Source organism: Nycticebus coucang, chromosome 13 (genome assembly GCF_027406575.1).
Source record: "Nycticebus coucang isolate mNycCou1 chromosome 13, mNycCou1.pri, whole genome shotgun sequence".
Lineage (NCBI taxonomy): Eukaryota > Metazoa > Chordata > Mammalia > Primates > Lorisidae > Nycticebus > Nycticebus coucang.
In genome coordinates this window covers 49,489,870-49,507,900 of record NC_069792.1, presented here as the reverse complement: position 1 = coordinate 49,507,900, position 18,031 = coordinate 49,489,870, and positions in this window count along the sequence as shown.

Sequence of the window (18,031 nt, the reverse complement as noted above, 5' to 3'; positions counted from 1 at the left end):
GGAAATCTGCTGAGCCATGCTTGTTGGCAATTGATACTAATATTATCCATGAAAAATTTACCATATTTTGCCATGTATACTGTGCAGCCGTGGTTTGGGCTGAAACATTCTGAAAACCCAACTCAGTACTTGGCCAAAAGAGACACATCTGGCAAGGGCTAACGTTCCTCTGTAAACATACAGATTGTGGTAACCTTCTGTTGCCACCCATTCTGTCAAGGCTGCCCCTTCCCTTGGTCCTGGGAGCCATTCTCTTCTCACCACTCAGGGGTCACACACAAGTTTCCCATACATGTGGTCACCGGGTCAGGAGCTTGTGAGGTGCTCAATCCAACGGTGGATTCTGAGATCTGCACAGGGCTCCCACTCCCATTTGTGCAGCAACACAATGGGCCACAGATTCTGCACCTCAAGGCCAGGGCCTGCCTTGCCAGCCCCACCACAAACCCCAACCTTGGTCATGGCACTAGGCGGAGGCCACGCTGGCTCACTCCCACCAAATCTGGGATTCTCCAGGACTGGAGCCCTAGAAACACAGTAGGCCCAAAAAGTAAACCACAACAGCTCCTATAGGCTCATTGGACACTCCCACTCCCAAGCCATACTACCCACATATGATGCACATTCTTGTTTATCCCTAAAATTTGGGGCAAAAAGTTGCACATAATACACAGCAAAGTTTGGTAGCTGGGAGTCTGGGCTAAGTTGCTTTGGGAAAGAACCTGTTTCTTTTCTTTTCTTCCTCATCATGAAATCACCAGGGATTTAAACTTGTCTCTGCAAGAGGGCCAGAACATCAGACTTGGGCAGGGAGAGATAAACCGATGTTATAAGGTTGGTGGCAGGGTCTCCCACAAATGAAGACTTAGAAGGGGAAGGGGAAGATAGTTCAAGGATGGAGTCTCCTGCAGGAGAATATTGACACTTCTTTCAGGGTTAGTGCCTCTGATTGTAGGACATAGGGGACAGCTCATCAGCACCATCTGGGGAGAAGTTCTCCAGAACAAGCTTCCTGAAATGGAAACATGTTCAGGTTGAGTCCCAGCTAAAGTGCCATCTGGTGGTGGTGAAGCAGGCAGGCCGTTGGTTCCTGATGATAAACATGGGCTATAATGGAACCATTTTTTGGGATTAACTTGATAAGAGATAGACATCTCTTGAAAGGCAGAAATCAAAATCACTTGATGGTGTTCAGAGAGAAAGTCACCTCAGCTTAGAGAACAACATCTGCTCCCTGAGTGTCACATGGTGGGAGAGGAAGAAAGGCAAGTGCTGAATGTCTGCTGGGAATGTGGAATCCAAGGGAGGAACAGGTATTGGGAGCAGAGAGTGACTCAGTGGTGAGGGTGAAGTCACATGAAGGGGTCCTCAGGTCAGAAGAGAAAATGGAGGGTGGAGGTGAAGAAGGCTGGGACAGAGAGGCTGGTGTTAATTCTCCTAGACGGTTTCTTGGGAGTGCAGAGGACAGAGTGTGTAAAGACTGTCTCACGGAAACCACAGCAGTGAACATGCCTGTGGAGGAAGCAGCATCTTCAGGGACTCCCAGGACAGCAGTGGCTTGACTTAACAGTCATTCCACGGCACATCTCACAGTGGGTCTGGACACACAGCTGACAAATGTGGACAGTACCACGGCACTAGCCCGGGGGCTGCAGAAGACAAGAGGCACAAAGCTGCGGCCAGGATCACAGCAAGGAAAAGGGAGCCTACTCGTCTAGCAGGGTTGGGCTGCCTGAAGCCTGCTCCCCCTCCCCTCACCCCACCCATGACTTCACAATACCCTCTGTGGCCTCCTCCCAAGTCTGTCACTCACATCTCCATCCCATGTCTACCCCCTTCCATGACCATGGCAGGACACACTGAATACCTGAATTATATAGAGCATGCTTTCCAAAGGGGCCAGGAAACACAGGGAAAGATTTATCACCTTTTCAGAGTAGAATTCAGCTTCCTTCACTCTTCTGTTTCTCTTTAGGTAACTCACCAAACCTGGGATCCTGGAGAGTAGGTGATATGTAAGGAAGATAGGAGCACAGGGATCATACTGGAGTCTCTTTAGGGGAGAACCTTGGGTTATTAAACTCTGATGGCCAAAATCGGCTGACAAGGTCAAATGATCAACAGTAATATTAGCAGATTCAAGTCTGTGTGGTTTCATTTATCCAGTAAATTACCCCACATGCTTCTGAAACCTACCATATGACACTCAGACATTAGTGGTTACTTCAAAGAGGAAGCCAAGCACCCAGGAAGTCGAAAGCCTGACACAGTCAGGAGACAGAAGGGCTGACTCCAATCCAACCTATAGTCTTTCCTGAACATCTTAAATGGCCACTTATTTGGGAATACCCAGTGCCCAGGTCAGTCACTGCTTCCTGTCTACAGATGGGGAAAGCGGAGACCCTGAGAAGTGTCTCATTGCTTAACATCTTCCTAGGAGCCTTCCTTGGAGGGTTCTCTTTTCCCACAGAGACTGTATCTAGCAACTGACAGCCTCTGATAGCATGGACCTGGGGCATCACAGAAGTAAAAGGAAGGTTCATCATTGGAGAAACCGGTTAAATACACATGACCTTACCTTTCAATGTTCCACCTTCCTTTCCCCTGTTGGCTGCTGAGAAGAAAAGGAAAAGAACAGGAGACTGAGACTCCCTTCCCTCAGACCTCTTCCCTAAGAGGCTCAGACTTTAATTAAGCAAGGATAATGTGCCTCTTCATTTTAACAAATAGAAACTTATTCCTCTTATCCAGTTTTAAAAGTGATAGAATATTTCCCATTTTTCTTCTCTGAGTAACTCAAGGGATGATTTTGTTGAGGAATCTCCACTTAGTGTTCTCAGAAGTCCTCTGCTTGGGGAGGACACAGAATCAGAAACCAACAGTCACATCTGCTCCCTCAGAGGACCTTGTATTCTGAAGACAGAGTTTGGATGGTCTGGACAATCCAATGCTCTCCAGACCAGAACAACATGAAGGAAAGGTTGGCTGAGAGATACCTAATATGGGAAAGCAACAATCAAGTGTCAATTTATCCATATGCCAATCTGGAATCACAAAGTCACGTGTTTGGGGATTTATCTGAGAAGTCCCCACCACACCCTGAGAGGCAGCCTGAGAGCCTAAGGTGGAAGCCTTCATCCTCCTGAATCCCTAGCCCTATCCAACCTCTCTCCCTGGAGGAGTGATGCTTTATCACTCTCCAAGCCAGTTAGACTCATTTACAAATGTGCAAAAAGGAATGGAAAATAGCAACAGAAAATATCTCTTGGTTATTCCTTACCTTGTAGATGTCTAAGTTTTCCCAGAAGGTTGAAAATGCTTTCAACACAAGGTAGCAGAGGTACAAAAAGAATAATCTGAAACAGAAGCAGAACTCAGCCAGGCTCAGTATGGCTGTTCAGAAAACAGAGACTCTTCTGTACTGTCTGGATGGTGAGGCTGCCTGAAGCAACTGAGTGCTGAGGGTGTTCAGTGTTGGCTGTAGCCCCAGGGCTGCATCACACAGCACAGGAGAGTCACAAAGGGGTTTTGAGGGTGGGGAGGGTACATGAGGAGGAGGGCAGCCACAGACTTCACCCACCATCCCAGCAGATCCTCTGCCCCTGTTGGGACATCTGGGTCCCTGTTCCCTCCCCTGCTATCTCATTTTACAACTTCACCCTTTCTTCATGCCATAGGTTTGCCTCAGGGAAATGTTCTGTTTGTTTTATCTGTAACCAGCTATTACCTGAGTCCCTCCTTTGGTTTGTGCAGCTTTTGACTTGGACCTTCGAAGTCAGAAACAGCTGGAATATTTTCCTCTTCCCAGACATTTATATTCTCAGGGTTTCACAGATCCTCCAATCCGTGTTAGCTACAGAAATTTTATGCCTCGCTCTAACCTAGATAGAAAACCTAGTATTCTATTATACTTATTTTAGTTTTATGAATGTTGAATAGAAAAATTTTTCAATTCAGCCTTTAGTGTTTTCAATCAGAGTAGCTGATTCAAATAAAACTAATAATGTATTATTCAACATTCCAAAACTAAAATAAGTATAAAATATATGTATATAATTAAAACTTCAAGTGATATTAAGGGTGAATTTAGAGCACTTATTTTTCTGAAGTTAGTGAAAATTAAACTGTACGAGGACTAAAGACATTCTCTATATACAAACAGATGCACACACGCACCTACACATTCTTTGATGAATGAGTCCAATATTTTCAAATTCAGGAATCTATTCCCACCTATTACTTCAATCTTCCATTCATTATATTGATCATACATTTTTCTCTTACCCTGCCTAAGGAACAGATAGTCCCAGATAGTCCCTACATTAATTTCATTACAGGTCTTTGGCTCCCCCAAGGGAGGCATAGGACACAGTATGATAAACTGTTGACTCCCTCAGCCCATGCTGGAAAGGTAGGACTTAGGAATGTAAAAGCCTTCAGACAGAATCTGGCCTTGAGCAGCCTCACGTGAGTCTTCCATGGGCAATGTGAACCTGACCTTTCCTATAGTCAGGCTCTTCATGTCAGGTGTATATACTCCCTATTTTGCTCCACCTTTTTTCTATACCTTCTTTGTAAACTTTCTCAGATGATACCTGTCCTCTGAACTGTCTCCCAACTTCTCATGTCTCTCTGAAACTCTGTAGCCCTTCACTTGCCAAGAGCTTATACTCTGTCCTCCCTTTGCTATGCATCCTAAATCAAATTTTCATTTAAGAATTATTTTCTTCTGGAAACTAGGAGACACAGACATCTACATATTTGGGGTTATGCCCTTGACCTCATAATGCAATTTTAGCAGTAAGTCCTACATAGGTCAAGATCTATGCAAATGTAGATAGATGGTTTCCATATCCCCAGCATTGGTAACTGCCAAGTCATCTGTGGAACAAATCTGATACTGTAGGAAATAACTGCTTCCATACATCGCGTTCTTGGTGTTACAGTGCCCCACACTACAATGTGCACTAGTTAGCTATTCATAAAATCAAAAAGTGGACATAAAAACTAAAATGTCAATAATTCTGGAATTATTGTGCAGTTCATTATACTCATGTCATAAAATATTATTTATACATTTTCTTGTTGTATAGACAGAGTCACTCAGCCAGGCTGGAAAGAAGTGGTACGATCATAGCTCACTGTAACATTAGACTCCTGGGTACAAGAGACCCTCCTTCCTCAGTCTCTAAACTATCTCGAACTAAAGTCATGCATCACCTCTAATTTTTGTAGAGATAGGGTCTTGCTATGTTGATCTGACCGGTTCTAAATTCATATCCTCAAACAATTCTTCTGCCTAAGCCTCCAAAGAGATTACAGGCATGAACCAGGTGCACCTGGCCTGGAATATTGTGTTAAATGAGATAATAAGAATATTTAAAATTTTCATTGTTTTAACTAAAACACAAAATACAAAATCAGATGAAAAACACAATATTGTTGTTTATATTACACACACATACGTAGAAATGAATATGCCAACCACATGAATAAACCTGTTAATTAACATGATTAGGGTGATTATTTCACAATGAGGGCATATGTCAAACTACCAAGTTATATACCCTAAATACACACAATTTTTACTTGTCAAGTATACGTCAATAAAACTGGAGAAAAAAAATAAAATGGAAAAAAAAACTGGAGAAAATTCAAACTGAGAGACATATTTACAAAATAAAAAACTGATTTTAAAATGGGCAAAAGATTTCAATAAATGCTTTAAAAAAGATGAGATTCAAATAATTAACAAATTTGCACAAAAGTAAGATGCTGAAGCCCATTTCTCATCAGGAAACAGCAAATTAAAACTACAATGAGTACTACTGAGTATTACTCATATAGTTAAAACAAAAACACTGACAATATTAAGTGTTGAGAATAATGCAGAGTAACTGGGAATCTCGTACTTTGCTAGTGGGAATTTATGTTGGTATAAATATTTTGGAAAATTGCTAGACAGTATCCTGTACCCTTTAACAGAGAATTTTTATGCTAGTTGTATACCCAAGAGAATTGAGTGCAATGACTCCCAAAAGACAGGTAAAAAATGTTCATAACAACTTGACTCCATAGCACCACAAACCAAAGAATATCCTAATAATGACGAATGAAAACAGAATTTTCAGTTTATTTTCATCATAGATATGAATAGATACACACACACACACACACAGACACACACACATATTGATCTGAGTATACAAGTATAATAGGAGATAAGGTCCTTGTTTTTTGGATGTATCCTGATGATCACCTCTCATTTAGTGGCTCATCCTTTAACTCTCCTTATCACGAATTTTGCTAAATACAGTTCTGAATTTTGATAAGTTACAATCTATCATTTGTTATTGTGAGTGTCTGTCTGTGTGTGTGTAGGTATGTCCTGTGTAAAAATCTTTGCATAGTCAAGAGGTGGAGCAAGATGGCCAAATATACCCCTCCAGGAATTGTCCCCTGCAGGAACACCAAATTCAACAACTATGTACACAGAAAAATACCTTCATAAGAACCAAACAACAGACAAGCAATCATAGTACCTACTTTTATCATCGTAACATAGAAAGAGTCACTGAAGAAGGTAGGAAAGGTGGTTTCTTTGGCCACACAACATCACAACACTCCACTATCCCCCCACCAGTGTCAGGCCAGTGCTGGGTGCGGAGAGAATCTATGTGCTTGGGGAAAGGAGGGCAAAGGACTGTGGGACTACAAATTGGAACTCAGGGCCACCCTATCATACGGGAACACAACACAGGGCAGAATTCTGCTGGCACCCATGAAGGGAGCATTCACACCAGCCCCAGAAGGGAATCTTCCACCCCAGCATTAGGAAACTGAGATCCAGCTAGCTCCACCAGCAGCTCATAAAAGTGGCCTGAGGCCAGGAACACATGTGAAATGTAGTCAGGCCACAAGGACTGTGTTCCTTGGGCAAGTGTTAGTGCTGCTCTAGTCTTAGATACAATGGACTTGGGGTGCACATAGCTGGAACACCAGCTCTGGTGACCAAGGGAGGGCTAGCATCTTTCCTCCTCAAAGTCCAGGTAGTGTGCCTCAGTGACAAGCTACTTTCAGTTGGGAAAAGGAAAGGGAATAGTACAGAGAACTTTGTCATACACGTTGGCTGCCACCTCAGCCACCATAAAATCAAGTGTCACACAGATGGAGTTCCTGATGACAGACATTAGCTCCTGGATGACATTACTAGACATAACCCTGGACTACAAGGGAACATGCTTCCTGAAGGGAAGGACCCAGCCCTGGCAAAATTCACACTTGCTAACTAAAGAGCACTTGGGCCTTGAATAAACACCAGCAGTCTCCAGGCTACATAGTCTGGTGTGACCAGAGCAATCTCAGCAGTGGTGGCTGTGGGAAGGGCTTGCATCATCACTTTCCCAACTCCAAGCAGCCCAGCATAGAGAATGAGACTCATTCCATCTGGGGAAAAGTGAAGGAAGAGAGTGAGATGCTAATCTAGGGAATTCTCGCCAACCTTACCCAGGCCCACCAAGGCAGTACCAACAGGAGGTTGCAAGACTCTTGGCGTTTCTGTGCGTGAGCGTCCCCTAGTTTTGACATGGCTGCAGTGACCAAAGACTTAGCTCCAACACTCAATTCCCTCTGAATACCAAAAACAATGGGTACAAACATACCCAGACTGCAAAGATTAGAATAAAGACTGAACTCTTCAATGCCCAGACAACAATAAACATCCACAAGCATGAAGAACATGCTGGAAAATAAGACCTCACCAAATGGACTAAATGAGGCACCACTCACCAATCCCAGAGGGATGGAGATGAATATCTTGGTACACCTCAAGTCCATGAAGATACTATCTTATGATTTTGTTTACAAGTATTATATTTTACCTGTTATATTTAGCTCTATGATCCATCTTAGATATTTTTCTGTGTGTTCGCTGCAATGTTAGAACAGGCTGCTGTTTGTCTCCCTACAGATGTTCAATTATTTTACTTTTTTTTCCTCCGCTGAATTGTCATGAAAGTTTTATTGTTAAATTAGCATACTGAGTACAGAGGGGACTGACTTCTTGACTCTTGTATTTGTCCACAATGGTTTAATTAATACTACATTGTCTAAATTGATACAACACTACTTTAATTAAAATTTTTTACTTTAATTCTTGAAGTCTGATATGATCACTTTACCAGCTGTGTTCTTTTCTTCAAAGATTGAGTTTTTGATTCCATAGTTCATTCTAGTAATAAAAGACATTTAAAATTTTTCAGTATATTTACTATATTCATAAATACCAATAACTCTCCATTCATTTAGAGTCTTACATTTCTCAGAATTCTTCTTTTGATTTTCAGTATGAAATTTTTTTCTCATTTTTTAGATCTTATGTAAATGTTGATGTTTTATGCTTTTTTTTTCTTTCATTTAAAGTGTTTATGTTTGATATATGGAAATACAATTTTGTATTTTTTACTTTTACACATATTTTTCAGATTTATTTATTTATTTACTGTTGGGGATTCCTTGAGGGTACAATAAGCCAGGTTACACTGATTGCATTTGTCAGGTAAAGTCCCTCTTGCAATCGTGTCAGATTCACTTATTAATTCTCTACGTTGCTTGCAGATTCCTTAGGATACACCATTATGTCCTTTGTAATTAATAACTTTCCATTATTCATTTCTTTTCCAATATTAATATCTTTAACTTATTGATCTTGTCTACTGGAAGTGTGGAGAAAAATTTCAAATAGAAGTGGTGCTTTCTCAAAGTAGTTTTGATTTGCATTTCTCTGATGATTAAAGATGATGAGCATTTTTTGATATGTCTGAAGGCCGTGCGCCTGTCTTCTTCAGAGAAGTTTCTCTTCAAATCCCTTGCCCAGTAAATGTTTTGGCACAGTAACTGAGATAACGCCGGAAAGGCTATGTTAACCACTGTGATAAAAATGTGTCAAATGGTTTATGAAGTGAGTGTATGATGCCCCATAATCATATCATTGTATACAGTTATGATTTAATAAAAAAAAAAAGTGGTGCTTTCTTTTTCTGACCCCAGAAAGAAATTGTTCAATGTTCTACCATTAAGTATGATTTGCCTGAAGGATTTTTGTAGATACTCTTTATTAAATTAAGAAAATTTACTTTTATTTTTCAGTTTCGTGAGCATTTTCACAATGAATGATTACTTAATTTTAATAAGTGTCTTTTCTACCTCCTTGAGGTAATTCTTTTTCTCCTTTATTTTAGTAATGTGGTGAATTGATTGATTTTCAAACATCAAACTTATTCCTGGAAAATACTCAGATTGGTCACCAAATTCTGTTTCTGTTTCTATCTTACTGTATCGCAACTACCCCACTTTCTCTGGCCTACAGAGGATGGACACAATGGAAGTTTTCAAGGATAATTGTAAAGTCTTTCTTGATGCTTTGACTGAAGGATGCTTTGCTCACGCTCTCCTAAGCTGGGGTTTATAGTTAAAAGAGAGTGGACAAAAATGAACATAAGTTACATAAAATATTTCCATATCCATTTTGGTCACAAAATATAAGAGGAGTTCTAATACTGCGAACTCATTTCAAGGGGCCAACACTAGGTCTGGGTCTCAATCAGCAGGTCGAACTGAATATTGTTGCTTCTCCCCAGCACTTGAGCTTACATAACAAATTCCGGATCTGGGCGAGTACACCCATGTAAATAAATTTGCACTCATGGCATTGTATTTTATACCACTTGGTCTTACACCCTTTTGTTTCCTTCTCTAATTTGGTCTTGTGTCTCTCAGGACAGTGCTACAAGCTGTAGCCCTGCCTTGCTCTGGCTGCAACGGATTAAGTCATGGATGTTTACAATGTCACTTTCATGGGGACTTCTTTGTCTTGGGGAAAGGACCAATGCCTACTTATCCGACCTATAAGCAGGTATGCCTCTTGTAGGAAACTTATTTATACTGGCAGATGCTCTTGTGGCTCTTGTCTGACTGGTCTTAAGTTTACTCCTATTAAGATAACCACTCCCTAGGAGAGCCTTGTCCAGGATGAAAGTTAGGGCAGCGATATCAGCCAAGTGAGACACAGAGGGAGCAACATAAACAATATAAAAAATATGAAACAACAAGTTTATTACTTATTTCCCCTTGAAGGAAGAGGAGAACCAGTTAGGGCCAATAGGGTGGTCCCAGGGATTGTGTGCACATCCAGCAGGAGGTGATCTGGAGAGAGATGGGCCTTTGGACTCAGGCCTTTATTGGTGTCCAGGGCATGACTCAAGCAGGTTTCCTATGGGTACCTTTAACAGATGGGATTAGAGCAAGCAGGTGCACATACCATGGGGTCACACCATGACTTATATGTCACTGTGCACATCTGAACAGGCCATATGCAATTTAGGGGTCACTGGACTGAGTCAGGTTGATGGAGTCAATATGTCCCAGAAAGAGGTGATCACCAGCAAAGGATTATATAAAACAATATCTGGACCAACCACACTAAAGTACTGGGAAGAGGTAGATAACAGAAAAAGTGTCAAGGGTAACTGTGTCCTGCTTCTGGTATGAGAATGTTGAACCTATATTCACAATGAATGCTGAGGAACATAAAATATAAAAAACTACTACACATCCTCAGAATTCACTCCTACACATGCTCTTCTACTCCTGCTGATGTAAATTGAAAACACTCTGTAGTTCCTTCCGTATATGCGCTGTCTTACCCCAAAGCAGATACCACCCCTGCTCTGTGTGCAATGCTGAGAACTAACTCAAGGGCCTAGACAGGCAATGAAGCGAGATACAGGTGGGATGTGAGGAGAATCACCTCAGCTTGTGAGCACTTCGGACAGGTACTGTCGCTGGAAGACTTTTCTTCTAACAGTGAGGTGAGACTCACTAACACAGCAAAGGAACTTCCAGGAAGATGAGGGCCAAAGAGACAGGGGTTCCAAAGTTGTCAACATTAACTCTGAGTGTCCAATTTCCCATTCCTCCTTGAAGCAGCCCACATCTTCCCCTTCAAGCCTAATCTAGACATGAGCCCTGGCAGGATCTAGCACCAAAATGGACTTATGAATCCAAATCCTCATGATCAGCCCCAGGACTTGTTTTTCATCCTGATCTGATCTATAAAGGCTTGACCCTTTCAAATTGCCCTGTAGGATTTCTGATTTTCCATGTGTACGCTTCAATATCTCCTTTCCCTATGCTAATTTTCAGAGCATCTAGAAGAAACCAGATAATATTACAATGTTTATACTACTTGGGTTTTGACTAATCCTAATTGCCACATCCCCAGGATCTCCTATCACTGTGCCGTGACTCTCACTTGTCCTCAACCAGTACTGATGATCTTTTGAATATCACTGCATTTCATCTATCACTCCTAAGCCATTCTCCCAGGAAGGAGAGGATTCCTGCTATATTATATGTTAAAATATATCATGATACATAAAAGTATAAATATCATGTTAACCTTCGAGACACATCCTAGAGGAAAAGATGAAAGGTAATTATCTTCTGCTACCATACATAACACCTGAAGCAACGCCAGTGTGGATTTAAAGAATGATCAGGAGCTCCAGTGTGCCATAGTTCTTGTTTGTCCCAGTGGGATATTCTAAATTTTGTGATGGACAGCAGGAGAGAGGGGGCCCACCTACGAGAGAAGAGGTTCAGCCCACACTTGGAACATCGAGAAGCTCTCCAGGAAGTTCTCACAACTCATACCTCCTTCTAGTAAATACTACCTGAGAGCTAGTGTCCCCTGTGAAGACAAGAGAAGAGGTGAGTCTTTTCTCAACGTTTCCTCTGACTCTGGCCTGAATGAAGACCTGGGAGAGCCAAGTTTAATGATGCTTTATAACCTGCTGAGTAATTCCCCATTTACACTATGCACTGTTACACCCTGATTCACTAGGAAGACAGCAGACGCCTCATCCTGAAGCTCCACCAAGGACAACTTCTTCATTATCTCTGAACCATAGTTGTGAAGCTTGGGGTTCTTTCTTCTAAACCACTTAAGTCCTGTTTCCCCTGTGAATCCTGTTTCCACTGCCTCAGGAATAGGGACTGGGCACCTGTCATCCAGTGTGGTGCCTCCAGAAAAGTGCTAGTAAGTGCTAGACCAGCTGGCTGTACACTTCTCATTGTGGAAGAAGAGTGGGCCAAGGGCCAGGACACTTTCTTTAAGCCTCTGGGGGCTATGCACATTGGAAAATAAATCCTTTATGACAGTGACATTAAGGGATAGATAGCCAGCAACTGCAACACATGCTCTATCTCCTTTGATCCTCACAACACTCCCAAGAGGTAAGTAGAATTATTATGTCATCTACCATATTTAAAAAATGGTGAATTGAGTTACCTCAAGTCACACCAAAAGCTATTGGCAAAATTTAAATACCACATATTATCCTGACTTTAGTACCCAAATTCTCAAGACCAGATGGTAAAAAATGTAGAGAATGAGACAGGGAGACAGAGAGAGAGAGAGAGGGACATAGAGAAGGACCGTGCCCTTCCGATAATGCTTTTTACTAGGTTCTTGTCCATTAGAACAGGATCAGCAAGGGGTTGGTGGGACATCAACATTTAAACCCTACTTTTCTGAAATACATCGTTGTCTTTGGCCTGCTCTACAGATAGAGAAGACTTACCTTGTTTAATGCTCTAGAGGATATAAAACAGACTATGGGGGAGAAGGTGTGGGCTACAAAAGAATCCCACAAAGACAAAGAGATGGGAAACAGCCCATCTTCTCAAACTTCCTCAGGCAGGGAAGGGGATGTGGGGGTACATAATATTCATTCCTTCACAAGAGCTCCAGAGCACTGGTCAACTTTTGGAGGCCAAATAACTAATGTGAAGAAATGAACTAACTCCTACCTTTCCCGACACACTCTAGGTTCCCCAAAACCTATGGCCCCAGCCAGCACAGAGAAAACACATGGCTCTTAGGAGAACATTTATTGGGAAGAATCTATTTTTTTTCTTTTAGGGGTGATTTTTCTCTCTAGTAATTTTCCTCTCAGGAATTGCAGGGAAGCAGAGAGACCCAGCATTCTCAGTAGTGCCAGTGGTGACCTAAGGCACTTAGCCAACTTGAAACATGCGGGTATTCATGGATGGGGCATTGGGGCACAGGCTCTCTGTGAAGCATGGGTGGGGAGTGCTCCTAACACAATTGGGGCTTTCCTTTTCCAGAGAATCTTCTTTCCCCTTCTGTTTTCTTATGTATTTGGAAATCCCCTGGCAGACAGGAATCATTTCCTTTCTAAGGTGATGTTCAGGAGGAGCCCCTGTCTTCAGAGACGGGAAAAAGGAAGATGTGCTCCTAAGGATATCATCGCACATCTTGTCTATGCTTCCATGAGATGGGCACAGAAGAGTCTACCTGCCATTCTTAATACCCTGTTTCCCCGAAAATAAGACAGTGACTTATTTTAAGGTGTGTTTCCAAAGATGTGCTAGGTCTTATTTTCAGGGGGTGTCTTATCTTTCCTATAAGTAGGTCTTATTTTTCAGAGGATGTCTTATTTTCAGGGAAACAGGGTAGTCTATATATTCTCTGTCGGTTCATTCTTGGTATAAAAGGGAGATTGTATTAGGGCTCCCTGTCCTCCCTTTGCCCACATGTGAGGAGGCATGAGGGGATGATCCAAGCTTGGAACTGAATTTGTTGCCCCAAACTGTTCTTCATGAAAAGTTTCAGAACTTCTGAGGTGTTGGAGATCCTACCTTCAGAATTTGTTGTTCCCATGTGTTCCAATTGTTTCAGACCTATTCTCACTCTTGAGGGCTTTGAATTATTCCCTGATTTTCTAGCTCTTTCAGAGAGTTAGTCTCAGACCCTTGTCTGAAGACCTTTTTGTGTCACTCAACAAATGATCTTTTGGGCCATTCCTCAGGCTATGTTCCTCATCCTCCGAGTATGCTTGTTAAGTGGCAGCATTTCTGAGCAGCTCTCTTGGAAGCTTCCAGTTTGACAGAATCCAAAATTCTCTTGCTGCAGATGGAGCCCTATTTTATTCAGAAGCAAAGTGCTGAAAAAAAAATCTCCAGAATTATTGGGTTGGAATATAGACCCTGGAGGTCTGCCTGAGTAATGTGCAATTACGAACTGGAGGAGAAAAGTCTTCCTGGGATTTCATGATCACAGAGTGTAAACTCCACATAATTTTCTGTTCTTTCTCAGACACGTTCCATATCAGGTGTGAAATACCAGATGACATAACACACTGTGCCTCATTCTGGGGTTTATGAAAACACACTCCCAAGATCCTAATCTGGGATAGGGCACCAGGTGTTAGATTGGGAGTGGATTGAAATTGGGCCTGAGACTGGACCTGAGTGATGATTAAGGACTGAGATTGGGCAGGGTTTGACACATGAAAGAAGTTGGAGATGGTTTATTGTAGGATAATATTTAGAAATAAACTTATCCTACATCAAGCACACAAAGTAAATTCAGTGTGAATTTAAAATGACTTGCTTTTCTTCCAGAGGCTTAAAGAGACCTGGACACCCCTGGGTTACTCACAGAGTTAAGCTTTTTTGGAGTTGCAAATTCCTTAGGCCTTTTCTCTGTAGCTGTACAACCCATGAAGCCTGAGATCAAAGGGCATGCCACCCTTCCTCAGAGATACAGGCCAGAGGGTTGACACATGTTAACAACATATTGTCAGAGGTCTATAGGTGCTCTGCCCTGAGAAAAGGACACAGTCATTACTTCATACTGAGTAAACTGAATGAATGCTTGAAGATATTCTTCTATTAACTCTGTTCTCCTGTGGCTACTTTCGTCTTTGTGCCCTACTCGTAATTTAGTCAATGTTTAGAAGAAGAGGTTTACTACAAAGTGATTGTATTGATATGATAATAAAATATTTCCTTTCAAGTTAAATTTCCTTTCATGTTAAATTTCAAATAGGTAAAAGGAGATAATGATGAGACTAACAGATAACAGATTAAGGGTATACGTGACTGGAAGTGTATAAAACTAAAACTTGTAATAAAAACTTTTGCTACATGCCATTTCATCTCATCTAACTGTGTGTAGTCTGTTTCTTGACTTAATAATTACAGGAGTGAGTTTACACCACGGCAAAGCTGCTGTTCATTCACATCTCCGGTCACACAACATTAATTACTGGAGATTCTTCATCTATGAGAGCATTTGAGATCAAAGAACACAGATGGTGAGGAATAGCTACCTGGGACTATTACCACAAAGGGCAGGGACTCACCCTGCAGAGACAGGAGATATCAGGACAGCTGGATGTCTTTCATCTTTATCATCGTCAAAGGTCTTTGGACACAAGAGCTGCTGTCCATGTGCAGGTGCTCTGGTTTGCCTTTGCTGGTTAACAAAGAAAGGGAATCTGATGAGCCATGCTTGTTGGGAATGGACACTAACATTCTCCCTGAAGAATTTACCATACTTTGCCATGTATACTGTGCACTGAAGTTTTGGGCCCCAAACTTTCTGGAAAACACACCTCAGTTCTTAGCCAGAAGACACAAGTGGGAGGCTAACATTCCTCTGTAAACATGCAGATTGTGCCACCTTTCCACAGCCACTCACTGTGCTAAGGCTGTCCCTTTCCTCACTCCCAGAAGCCATTCCCTCCTTATCATATCAGAGGCCACATCAAGATTACCACACATGTGGCCATAGGGGCAGGAGCTTCTGAGATGCTCAAAACAAGGGCAGCCTTGATGGTCTTGGGGATCTGCCGCGAACCCCTCTGTGCAAAGCTCCAAACTGCCTCTGCGCAGGGATTCCAACAGCCTCTGCGCAGCAACAGCTTGGGCCACAGACTCCACCCCACAAGGAAAAGGCCTGCCTCTCCAGCCCCACCAAAGCCCCCTCCGTTGGTCATGGCACTAGGCGGAGGCCACGCTGGCGCACTCACACCAAATCTGGGATTCTCCTGGACCAGAGCCCCATACACCCAGCACACACTAAAAGGAAAGCACAACACTCCAGGAGGTCCATTGGGCCCCACACTACCAAGCCATAGTACCCTCATATGATGCACATCCTTGTTTATTCCACAAAAATTTGGGCACAAAACAGTTCATTATTCATGGGAAATTTGGTATTTGGGAGTCTGGTCTAAGTTGCTTTGAGAAAGATCCCATTTTCTTTTCATTTTCCTTCCACATCATGAAATCATTCATTTTTAATTGTCTCTCCAAGAGGGCCATAGAATCAGAGTTTGGAAGAAAGAGGTAACCAGATGTCAAAATGTTGGTTGCAGGGTCTCCCACAAATGATGTCTCGGAAGGTGGAGGGGAATAAACTCCGATGATGCAGGCTGCCACAAAATTCTGACACTGCTAGGCTTGGAGGATCAGTGTCTGTGATTGCTGGGAAATAGTGGACATCTCATCAGCACCATCTGGAGGGAACATCTCCAGAACAAGCTTTAGTGGATAGAAACAGATTTAGTGGGCGGCGCCTGTGGCTCAGTCGGTAGGGCGCCGGCCCCATATACCGAGGGTGGCGGGTTCAAACCCGGCCCCGGCCAAACTGCAACCAAAAAATAGCCGGGCGTTGTGGTGAGCGCCTGTAGTCCCAGCTACTCGGGAGGCTGAGGCAAGAGAATCGCTTAAGCCCAGGAGTTGGAGGTTGCTGTGAGCTGTGTGAGGCCACGGCACTCTACCGAGGGCCATAAAGTGAGACTCTGTCTCTACAAAAAAAAAAAAAAAGAAACAGATTTAGTTGAGTCACAACCAAAGTCCCATCTGGTGGCAGGCGGTGTGGTGCGGTGCCTGATGATGAACATGGGAATCAGTGGGACCACTGCCTGGGATAAACTTGGTAAGAGGTTGACAACTCAGGAAAGGCAGGAATCAAATAACTTCGCAGTGTTCATAGAGAAAGTCACATCTGATCTGAGAACAACATGTGCTCCCTGAGTGTGGCATGGTGGCAGAAGAGGAAAGGCAAGCAGCTGAGGTGCAGAATGTCCACTGGGAATGTGGGATCCAAGAGAGGAACAGGCTCTGGGAGCAGAAGTGACTGAGTGGTGAGGGTGAAGTAAAGTCACATAAGGGGGTCCTCAGACCAGGAGAGAGAATGGTGGGTAGAGGTGAAGAAGGCTCAGGCAGAGGGGCTGGTGTTAATTCTCCTGGAGGGCTTGCTGAAAATGCAGAGAACAGAGTGGGTGAAGATGTTCCCTACTTTCCATGTTTTCTCACGCAAAACAGGGGAGTGAACAGGCCTGCAGAAGGAGCAGGATCTTCAGGGACTAACAGGACACCAGAGGCTTGACTTCAGCAGTTGTTCCATGACACATCTGACAGGGCATCTGGATACAGAGCTGATGAATGTGGACGGTATCATGATGCTGGCCTGGGGGCAGCAGAAGACAGGAGGTACAAAGCTGTGGCCAAGATCGGGACTAGGAAAGGGAAGCCTAGTGCCTAGCAGGGTGGGGACACCTGAAGCCTGCTCTGCCCACCTCCCCGCACACATGACTTCACAATACCCTCTGTGGCCTCCTCCTTGGGAGAGCCAAGGAGGGCCCTCACATCCCCATCCTATGTATACCCCTTCTAAAACCATGGAAGGATGCATTGAATCCCTGAAATGTATAAAGCATGCTTTCCAAAGGGTCCAGGAAACACATGGAAAGATTCATCACCTTTTCAGAGTAGAATTCAGCTTCCCTCACTGTTCTGCTTCTCTTTAGATAATTCTCCAAACCTGGGAAACCAGGAGATTGGGTGATATGTAAGGAAGATAGGAACACAGGAATAATACTTGAGTCCCTGTAGGGGACACCCCTGGGTTATTAAAGTCTGATAGCCCCCCAAACAGCTGACAAGGTCAAATGGTCATCAGTAATACTAACAAGGTTCCCATCTGTATAGTTTCATTTATGAAGTACATTACCCCACCTGCTGCTCAAAACCACACGTGAAGCTCAGACATCAGTGGTTACAACTTCAAAGAGAAAGCTGTGCCTACAAGAAGTCAAAGTGCTTATACAGCCAGGAGACAGAAGAGCTGACTCCAAACTCACCTGTAGTCTCTCAT